At 39.8% G+C, this 11,726-nt stretch overlaps 1 protein-coding gene across 2 annotated transcripts in view; it reads right to left on the bottom strand.

The window, feature by feature from the left end:
• The window catches only part of exoc2 (exocyst complex component 2), a 55,868-nt gene extending 51,416 nt beyond the window's left edge, over window positions 1–4,452 (bottom strand). Inside the window, exon 1 of one of the 2 annotated variants that reach the window (XM_031869659.1) lies at window positions 4,387–4,452. The gene's annotated coding sequence lies outside the window, so the exon portion shown is untranslated. Of the gene's footprint in view, window positions 1–3,582; window positions 4,210–4,386 lie in introns of those variants that run through there. The other variant, XM_031869660.1, reaches the window with a different exon arrangement.
• Window positions 4,453–11,726: the final 7,274 nt, after the last annotated feature.

Raw genomic sequence — 11,726 nt, 5'->3', positions numbered from 1 at the left:
ACACACACACACACACACACACACACACACACACACACACACACACAGACACCATTTCACTCCGTGCTCCCCAACATTACACAAACACTAGATCTCATCAAAGAGCCCCCTCCAGACTCCTCTGAATGGACAGAGCGGGCTAAACATGGCCCAGCCTGAGTTCACTGGTCTAATCACTCAGAAATGGTCGAAGCGGTGAACAATCCTCCACAGTGTTCCCTCGCACCCTGCACGGCCGCCACGTGCCTCTAAGATGTGGCGAGGGCAATGTGGCCAAATTGACCATAATACGCGTGGACCGTATCGCGTGTCATATAAATGGATCACATCGACGTGAACTGTGCCGGTTCTGTTTGTAAAACGTGATCCGCTGTCCAGTCATTATTCTTCCGCCATGAGTCAGCATCTCCTGTGCATGCAGACGGCCCCAGCGTCCATGGAGAGTCTTTCGTGACAGAGGAAAAAAGGACAGAGAGAGATCGGATGTGTGCCTCTGGCTCGCTATCCGACCATCATGTCGTCTGCCCACAAGCTTTGTTATCTTTAGTGCCGTCTGTTTGTTTGTTTGTCAGTCTCAAGTGCTTTTCAGAGCCAGGCCAAACGAAGTGGAGTCCCCAATTTCCCACATAAAAAACCCTGGAATAACAAACAGAAATGTGAAGTATAGGCCCGCAAATGCAGGAAGATGTTTTCAGAGGATTAAGAGACTGGAGACAGGCGGCTTTGCCCAGTGACATGGAGAGATGTGAACCTTCATGAGCCGGGCTGTAACACTGCTGCTTTACATAAAAAAACACCAGCGTGAGAACCATCTTCACAGTCACATACTACCATGAGCTGTACAAACAACGCTGCTTACAATACAAATCAACCCTTTTATTTAGGATCGCAAATAATTTTCATTATCGATACATTTTTGATTAATTTATTGTCCAAATGGCTGCAAATAATCTGTTGTCGTTACATTGTGGATTATTCATAAATTTTTCGTTCAGTCAAGCATCAGAGCATATTAGCAAATGCCCGTCACAGTTTCCTAGAACCCAAGCTGAGGTTTGTTTTGTCTGACCAACAGTTCAGAAATATTTTGTGATTTTGGTAGTGATTTATTCAGTGAATATCAAAGTTCAGAATCATTTTCTGAAAATGTACTCAATTAAATGGTAAAACATTAAAGGAAAAAGTAGCCTAATGTTAGCAGAAGGGTAACGTATTAAAAGTCAGAAAGGTATTCAATTTACAATATAAAACTAACAAAACGCAGCACATGTGAGAAGTTGGAACCAGTAAATGTTCATAAATCAATGTTGATTACTCTGGAAATTGAAATGATACAATCAAGTAGGGCTGCAAGTAGTTTTACCAACAGTATCAAATAATCATTTGCTCTATAAAATGTAAGAAAATAGTTCAAATGGCTGCAGTAGGAAAGAATGTAATGTATAAACTGACAAACTATTAATATATAATAATAACAATATAATAAATAAATATTCAGTTTGCTATCACACAACACAGCAAAAAGCACCAACTACTTAAGTAGTCAGAAACCAAAGGTAAAAAAAATATGACTAATAAATTGTAGATTAATTTGGTGCCACTCTCTAACAGACTGTGTGAGGATCTACTCTGAATAAGCTCCATTCGTACCGAGCTCATCTCTGAGCGGTGCCGTCTGCTGTGACCTGTTTTCGGCCCACAGCTCCTCTTGTCCGTCTGTCTGCCCAGGTCTGACTGGGTCACAGAAGCCCCACTGTGAAAACCAGTGGCCCGGCGAGCCCCTCAGCAGGGAGGAGGCTACCAGGTGGGGGCAGACTGCAGAGAGCAGACCGGGGAGAGAGAGAGAGAGAGAGAGAGAGAGAGAGAGAAGCGCCGCTTCACAAACACGGCTCGGCCTGACCCCCGTCGCTCCATTCACCCCGGGGTCTACGGAGCAGCGGCACTGAGGAAAAGCCTCAAAAAAACACAACCCACCGCATTCCACCAAAACAAACAAGCAGGGCCACCCAATTTTTCAATTAGAGCCCCAAGAGGGGGAGGGGGGGCAGGAAATGGAACGGTGTAGCATTGCCCCCCCCCCAAGCAGTGCTGACTTTGGGGAAGAGAAGGAGATAGACGGAGCTCTGTAGGCTGAGGACCAGTTAGCACGGATGTTAACGCAAATGATGGAGGAGCTCAATGACAACGTATTACTGCGACGTGGCGACCTGTCGATCAATTGCTCTCACTCGCCGCCTCACTCGATCAATCAGTTGCACAAACACACATGGTTCCCCCCTTAAAAAGCCCATTTAAAGAAAGTATGCTGGAACAATATTTGACAAAAGTACACAACAGCAGAGATTATAGGGGCTTAGACTCTGTTGTTTGAAAACACTTCACTTAATGAGGCTCAGCTGAGAGAAGTGTCTATATTACACAGGTGAGGACAGGGAGGTTTTCAATAAGTATCTTCTTAACCCCTTAAGACCTACGAGAAAACATCAGTGAGTTCAACCACAGCTCAAACAGGGCTTTCTTGATTTCAGAGTAACACAGGCTTGATCAGACTTTTCTAAAACTAAATAAGCTGAGCTCAAGTTATCACTCCTTACTGCAACACACGCTCTTTTAAGAGCAAACACCACACTTGATGAAGACACAGTTTGATGTAGCGCCGGGTGTTTTAAACCACATTTCTACTCGCAATTATCACCACTAAATGACGGACTGCGCTGTAACTGAAAGATCCCACAATGCCTGATGTGAAGATTTGTTGCTTTTTTGTCATATATGACAGCAAACTGATCATATTTGGGTTTTAGACTGTTGTTCAAATAAAACAAACAACTTACATCTCCTTGAGTTGTGGGAAAATCATTAATAACTCTTTAATTTCTAATTAATATTCTTTCAGCATTTTTTATTTGAATGTTATTTTCTGTAGACAAAACAGTCAATCGATAAATCTAGAAAATAATCAGCAGATAAATAATAATGAAAATAGTAATTAGTTGCATACCTATTCCATAATTTTTAAATATATATGAGAAGCAGCAACCCAACAAATAGTTGGTTCAGTACAGATGACTTATTGTTGTATGACAGTGCGACAAGGTAGAAAACCGTTGTACTTGCAGTAAGGTTCCTTTATGAAGTATTAAGATGATTGGGCATTAAATCTAGTCATCTACAATCGAGGTGCCGATGCATTCACCTCATTAACAGAACTCCAATGTTTATTCTCATCCAAGTGTCTTCCAATCAATTCTCAGTCATATGTCATTTGGTGTGATCATTTCTTTCTTTCGGCTCATTCCCATCTGTGCATGGAATGTTTTTCCACGTATAAGAAAGGTGTTAAGTCCAATATATTCTCTTTGTTTTTGTACAGCCCTATAGGCAATCATTATTTCTGTGTTAAAAGGCAGTTAATTCATCTGTTTACACTGGAATGGATTGCACAGTGTTTATAGAAGTCATGCCACCTGGCAATGAGTAACCACTGCAGGTTGTCTGTTACACACACACACACACACACACACACACACACACACACACACACACACACACACACACACACACACCACTCCAGTCCTTAACTGATTTGTGCTGTTTGAAGTTATCACGATCACACTATTGTAATTGCTTCACTTGATGAACTTGAGAGATGAATCCAGTGCTGGTTGGACGACAGGATGGAGGGATGGAGGAGGATACTGTTCTGCTTGTATATAGAGAGATGTAGCTATATTGCAGGGAAAGCCTTCCTTTATATTGCAAAAGTAATTGCCAAAAGTTAAAGCTCTGTGCATTGTCCCAGTAATTAGGACATCGTTTTTTCATATTGCTGCTGAGTCAAGTGTCTGTGAGCATCACAGATAATGTTCTTACAATTACAGACAAAAATGAGAGAGATATGTCAATAGTAGGTACCGCTTGATGTGGCACCAACACGCCGAATCTACTGGAAGACGTTAAAGGTTATCATACAGCCTGAAGACGTGTTATTGTTAACGCACAGCACAACATCGCCTTTAAAGTGGCAGATATTTAAATGGAGTATGGTTCAGGAAATCATACTGCCGTTAAGACGGTGCAAGAGGACAATAGCAGCCGCATCTGTCAGCTGTTCCTGTTATTATATACGGTGCAACATACTAAACAACCGATGATTTTAGAGAAGGGAAGTCAGCTTTGTTGACGATTTTGACATCTAACGTTAGCTTAGGCTAACCTGTGTTCGCTCGCGAGCTATTCGTTGTCCGGAAGGGTTCGCAGTGGCTGTCACATGCATTCGTCGTAATCTTACAAACCGCATATATTATCACCTTTCCTACCACAACTACGTTTGACTCTACCTGGAGCACTTAGGAGATAGATAGCTTAGATAAAATGGTAACTTACAGTTTTCAAAGGTTGGGCTACAGCGACCTTTTCCTGTATCCTGTGAATACTTCCGGCTCTCCGGTCTCAGCCACCGCCTTCAAAATAAAACGACGATACGGTAAATTGAAATAAATTGTCTAGTGTTGATGCAGACGCATTCTACTTCTCCTAAAAAATACTATGATTGTATACAAACATTTATATTATATTTTTGCGTATATTGTGTCCCACTTAGATTTATAAATCTCTATGACTTCAAATCAATTTCTGAAAAAAAAAGGATCTGTGGAAATTATGATACCAGTATTTATTTAAGAAAAAGTAAATCAAACATTGCATGTGCTACCCTTTCACATTCTCTACACTTAAGTCTGTGCAGTAAAAAGCCCAGCAGTGGTGGAAAGTAACTGATTACATTTACTTAACTATGTACTAAAGTACAGTTTTGTGGCATTTGTAGCCTACTTTACTTGGATATTTGCATTTTTATGTTGCTTTATACTTCTACACCAACACATTTCAGTGGTAAATAGTGTACTTTTTTTCTCTACTTCATTTATCTAACAGTTGTGGTTGATGATGACGCATTACCAGCCCAAATTAGCTCTACCTCAAACTGCAACCACATTAAAATGCTTCTATGCATCACCAAACATAACCAAATAGTATAATATATATAGGACTCGCTGAAACAGGACGCTCTGAATGAGTACTTTTGATACTTACGGTGCATTTTGTTGTCAATACTTCTGTACGTTGCAAAATTATGAATGTTTAACTTTCACTTGTGACAGTGTGTTTTTACATTGTAATATTGCTATTTAAAGGATCTGTATACTTCTACCACTACAGTCTTACAGACATCCTACTTTTACTTAATACTACCTGAACAGACTGATCCATGCTCTGGCTAAATTTAATTTTATTGTCTTTGACATCATACCGGCTCTTTTGGTGGATTGTTTGTTCTGCAACTCCGTCTTGAAGGCCCTTTTTAGGAAGTAATGAAGATACTGTTGTTCTGTAACAACATCTAATGAGCCGTTTGATCTAAGGGTCATCTGGTTTGTGCTCAAAGTGGATGTAAGATTAAATGCAGCAGAAACAGCCTTATTAGCCTGCATGCTCCTCTGAAGTGTTGGATGTCCTTTGTGTGAGAATTCTGAGGCCCAGTGGGAGATTTGCTTCTTTCCTCATCTCTCTTTTCACGGTGCATCACTGAGGTATTTCCACTTGTTCTGGGAAAGGCGCAGCATCATTAGAAATGCAACAGAGACCACCCAGTAACACATTAGAACACTGATACCATTACATTTATCTCACCAAATTGTGCAGGGCAGAAAGAAGTTCTGTGATAAGGCAAGGCCCAATCCCTGGGGAAAGAATATTGTCCAATTATACGGGGTAATCTGATAATTGAGGGATCAAACTGTGACTCAGGAGTTTGCACAGATGCTGATGCAACACAGGGGCTGTTTGTCTATGTAAACATCAATTTACAGCAATGACGGTGGAAGATTTTGATCTTAGTCTCAGCGGTACAGCCTTTGCCATCGAATAAGAACATCAGTCGTGGTGAATCTACAAATCCGTGGGTTATTTGGCACATTATATGTGTCATGTTTCAAAATATTAATGCAATGCAAATGAAATGAAAAATATTAAAGATGAATATTTAAGATAAGATAAGTTTATCTCAATTTGTATCAATATTTACCTACCAAGGGCAGTTTTTGGCATTTTACAGTTTTACCATCATTTTCTTTCTTGCAGAGAAGAGAGTAAGATAAGACAATTGTTTTCACTGTGATATCTGTTTGTTAAATGTGAAGGTGGAGTCAGGAGATGGTTAGCTTAGCTGAGCATAAAGACTGGAAACAGGCAGCAACAGTTAGCCTTTATCAAAAGGTTACAAAATCTCCCAAAGAAACACATTGTATCTGTTGTTATATATAAATATTTCTATTTTTAATTGGGTAATCCGAAAAAAAAAAAAGTGTAAAAACAAGTTGGAGTTTAACTCGGGGTAATGTGCTGCACAGTTTCCTAATAAGTGGCAGTGATTAGTTGTTTCCCCCCTGTTTCTAGCCTTTGTGCTCAGCTAAGCCAACCAGCTGATGGCTGAAGCCTCATTTAATATTTAACAGACAGATGTGAGCATGCTGTCTTAGCAAGAATGCATACAAGCGTAATTCAAAAAAAGTCTAACTTTTCCTTGAAACACCCACGGCTAATATTCTCATCTAGCGAGGCGCACGTGATCGCATGTTGTGTTTTTAAATAGCACAGGCTCTCTGAGCAGGTGTCCCAGGTGTGCTCATGAGGGACACTGCTGGTGCCTTGATCCTTGCTGTGACCCCCCCCAACTCTCTGCAATCTACATCCCGTAATGGCACATGCTGCGCTGGCACCATTGCTCATCCCTGAACCCTATTGTTCATTGTTTGTCCTCTCCAGTTTTTTCCCATGGGCCCCTGGCCAGTGAGAGGAAAAGGTCACTGTAAATATTGCACTGAAATCCTCCCTCCCTCCCATAGAGCTCCTGAAGATGGAACAGGCGACCAGTGGGTGAGCACTTCCTTCCTGCGCAGGGCATTTCAACTGTAAGACATCAAACAAGTATGAATCCCTCAATGTCAAAGATCGCTGCAGTGAGATCATATGCTCAGTGTTGACATTACAATAACCTGGGCAGGTCTCAACTCTTTGTGAAGAACATAAGATTGCATGATATCTTCATATATGGCTCCATGTGCATCACAAAGCTACAATTTATCAAGAAAACTGGACTGTACACATTGAATACTTCTATGGTTTTCCATTATAAGAATGTTACCCACACATATCCCGTATCAGCTTTTTAGTCAGTCGCTGTAACTGTTAAATGAGTAATAATATCGTATTATTAATGACTAAGCATGAATCCAATCCCTGTCTGTACTTTCAGTCTCACAAAATACACAAAATATGGATTCCAAAGAATATTAAGTGAGGCTTAGCAACCCCTGACCCATGTGTGGCTAATCACTAGCCTGTAGCACTGCTGTTAATATAAGACAGGGAGATTTTAAATAAACCCCCCTGATATTTGGGTTTGTTTTGTTTCCGAGTGGCGCTCCATCTCCCACTGCTCCCCTTTCCCGGAGGAGTCCAGTTCCCTGGGCTCACAATTTGGGCTCCGGAAATTCAGGCCTGTGCCAGGCTTAGCTTGGAAAAGCATCCAGATGAACACAATGTAGGAGGGAGAGTTAAGGGGAACAGAGAGCCTTTCACTCTGAGTGCTGACACATTGCTCGACACAGTGGCAGAATAACAACAACTGATAAAGGGATGGAGAGATAAAGGGGGTTGTACAGCAATGATTTTACAACAAGGTGGAGAAAAATCGTCTGATATACCTCTGATGATTATCTTATTTAATCATATGTTATCTCTCCCACGACCTTAAGGCTTAGTTCAACCAAATTACAAAAAAAAATGTCAGGGGATCACCAAAGTCACAGATACTGATATATTTCAGTCTGGCCTAAAGTGGTGGATGAACCATAAAGTCGACATAGACAATCATTGATCCATGCCACTAGTTTGGTTAAAAACTCAGTAGCAACAGCAACTTGTGTTGGACAGTGTCCTTGTTCCTCCTCAAGATAATCCACAGACTGTCAGCAGTTCTCACAGGAACCATTATTTTCAAAGAAGTTCCAATGAAAACTATTTATAGTGAGGTCTGTGGACTGGAGCCATCTAAAGAGGACACAAGACACATGTCCAAGGTATTTTCTCTGGAAATTTGGGGGCTCTCCAATTGCACAGTGGACACGGTGAATATTTAGCCTTTCCAATCAATGTTTTCATGTCAACAATGGCTTAAATGACTAATGTGAAAGGAGTCACTTTTAGTGACAAACCCACAAGACTCATCTCCTGACTCCGCAGTTGCCCTCAACTGTTTTTTTAGGACGTTTTAGCTCATTGTGTTGGATTTATGGGCACAACTTCCGTTAAGTTTTCATTAAGTCTCACCGCTCTCACTGCTCTCATCACCTTTCACCATCTGCAGCTGCAACAGGAAGCTGTTATGAGCAAAAAAAAGCTCAATAAACCAAATGTATAGACAAAGTTATGGGGAACATTTCTAACTCCTGATACTTCCCACACAAGCTGGTGGAGACCAAATTCATCAGGTGAACACAAACACAACTGTAAATGAATTGCTTTGTGTCTACACTGTGTCGGTTTTGTGTTTATTGCCTGTTGCACGGCCGAAAGTGGCCAAACAAAGTCAACTGATTAAAAAACATGTAAAAAGTTAAAAGGATATTTTGTATTGCTCTGCCTGAATTACAGTATATCCAGCCATTGTGCACAATATAGGGATCTGAAACTGTATTTATTGTGTGGGGAGATTAGTTATTAGAGACAATATGATCAAACAGTTCAATTAATTTGTAAAATGTGAAGAAAACATATGAAAGTTATGACTCTTTAATGAACAGTCAAACATTTCTTTGGGGAGGAGGGGTTGAAGTTGGGGGAATTTGGACTCAGTTTTATGACCTCAGTAGTTCTAAAATCTTTGTCATGGCCCTGCTGGGGACTATCCACAAAGTAACAGGAAGAAAATATATGTTTTTTTTTAATTTTCCTTGTTTTGTGGGTGAAGTTTTAAGGCACGGGATAGATTGGAGAATTCCTGCAGTTAAGTGTAGAATTGGAATAAAAAGAGTGGGTGTGAGAGGGTATAAAGGGGCATTTTCCCAAATATGTTCAGGCGTTTACCACCCAGGTTAACATAACATGTTCTTTGCCTTCTCATAACACCACTCCTTTGGCCCCATAGGCCAGACAACAGGCTACTGTGTCTCAGGAGGCACAGACAGGGTCAACCCTGAGAACCGTGGAGGAGCACTCTCTGGGAAAAGTCTAGAAAGTAAAATGAAGAATCCACAAGGGTGCTGAAGACGTAAAGTAGAGACAGAATGATTTCCTCTGACATGTATTGTCTTCCAAAAAAGGTTGTTGTGGAGAACCGGCTCATATTTTACTGTTTTACTGTTACATGTCCATGAGTGACATAACTTTGAGAGGAAACAGCTTTCATCCACAGGGGCCAGCTGAAGCCGTCGATGCATGCTGCAGTGTGTGATCTGTCTTTGATGAGATGTGACAGGTCGGAGTGTGTTCATAACTGTTTGTGTTTATAAACAGGTGGACTTGGTTACAGCTCAGGGTTAGTTTTGTGCTGAATGGGCCTGAGCCAATCGCAATCAAGGGGAGAGCATAAAATCATACTCTCACCTGGCTGATGTTATACGCTCAGGCTATGTTTTCTGCCGTCACTGGTCAGATATTTAGATTTTTTTTATTGGCCTGATATATAAATATTGGTCATATTTTCATTTTTAAACATTCCCACTCTATCTACAGCACTTAACCATGAAATGATAGCTTATTACACTAAAATAAAAACATTACTTTTTGAGATGAGATTACATACCAACCCCATTGTCTTACTTAAATGCCTTAAAAAGGTTATTATATTCTTATTGTATTGTTATAGTAAAATCTATCTGCAAAGATAATTAGCATATTTCCTTGTAAGAAACACATTTTTATTTTGTTAAATTCAAATAAAACGCTGACAGAGGGAGAAAGACATGTATGAAGGACTTTTAATAAAATGTCATGAAGCGCTAAGAAGAGATGAGAAACCTAAAGTATTTGGAAAATATAGGGGACCAAAAATGAGGGGATTAAAGAGACATCAGAGATTCAAAATAGCATATGACTCAAACTTGAATTCTATCTAATTTTCCACTGTGTGAAAGGAAGAGAGGGTCTTAAGTTGAATGAGCCCTCTAATGCCACACATGGGTTTTCTATCCCATGGATCAGCCTGTAAGGATTTAACACACTCAGGAGGAACTCAATTGGCCTCAGTGAATATTAACTGGACTTAATGTGCAGCATATTGGCTCGCAAATTATTTAATAATATGTCTTCATTTCCTTTGTTAAATCAATGACAGTAAGGATTCAGGCCTTATTGGCGGGAAGCCTCACTGTGTCCTCAGGATTTCCCCTCTTTTTTGTGCAGTCCAATCATATCAAGAAAATAAACCCATTGTGGCTTCAGACCAGAAGGGGGCGCCCAAGAATGTCATTAATGAACTTGGCCTCTCCGAGGTCTTGTTTGCAGAGGAGAGCTAAAGACCCACAGAAAGTTTTGTTTTCGTTCAAAGTGAATGAGAGATTGGTGATTGCAGGGTTAACTTGGGGGCAACACAATATGTGGAACATCTTACAGCATAAAGCAGGTCATAACAATGCCAGAAACATCCCCAAAAATCACCATTTAATTTTGTTGTCAGAGTTGTTTGAAATGTTCAGTGCCGAAACAATTCTTCAGTTTGGCATGATACCAAAAACACCTTACACTGATATTATAGAAATATAATATAGAAATATTGTTCTAAATCTTTTCATTTTCCATTGATCGAAGAAGTCAACATTCTGAAATGTTAGAATTTGTCAAAACACAATCTTACATTATCAACATTTTTATTTAAATCAGGACCTATCTGATGAAAGAACAAATAAACAAGATTCAAATGTGTGACCAGACATACAGATTTCCGTAATTAGACATATATGTTGGTGGGTACCAAAAGCCTTGAGCCTTAATATTCTGCCCTTACAATAACAACAACAACAACAACAACAACAATAATAATAATAATAATAATAATAATGTTATTTATAAAGAACTTATCAAGCAGGAGAGTGTGTCTCAAGTGCTTTTCTTTAATTGGAATAATAAAGTTTAAAAACAGGGAAAAGGCTACCAAAGGAAGAATAAAGTAAAAGTAAAATAGATTAAAAAAAACAATTGTATAAAAGTGTTGTTTTCTCCATTCTATGCATTAATACATTGTGTGACTTGTGGTGTAATGTAAAAGATAGGTAGGTGCCTTTAATTTGGTTTCAGAATCCATGAAGAAAAGAAAAAAACGGTGTTTATCAAGAGCTGAATATACATCAAACACAAACTACAGGTGTGATGAACCAATCCCGGGCCTTTAAATCAGCAAAAAACATAGGGTTAATGACTTATTTTGGGAGCTTAAATGTACATGGTTAAGAGTATGTTTATGTGTGTACACAAATACTGTATGTGTATACATTACAGTGTGTGTGTGTGTGTGTGTGTGTGTGTGTGTGTGTGTGGAGTTGAAGCAGAGAGGCTGTTTGTAGTGAAAACAGTGAGAAAGAAGACACAGAGAGGAAGCTAAACACAGGCTGCTCTTTGAAGTACAGAGCAGGGTTATGCTATTGTACGCAGGTTATTTAACCAACACA

This window comes from Anarrhichthys ocellatus, unplaced genomic scaffold (genome assembly GCF_004355925.1).
Source record: "Anarrhichthys ocellatus isolate YVR2014 unplaced genomic scaffold, GSC_Weel_1.0 scaffold48, whole genome shotgun sequence".
NCBI lineage: Eukaryota > Metazoa > Chordata > Actinopteri > Perciformes > Anarhichadidae > Anarrhichthys > Anarrhichthys ocellatus.
The sequence above is the reverse complement of the archived record's forward strand: the minus strand, read 5'-3'. Positions and strand labels throughout refer to the sequence as shown.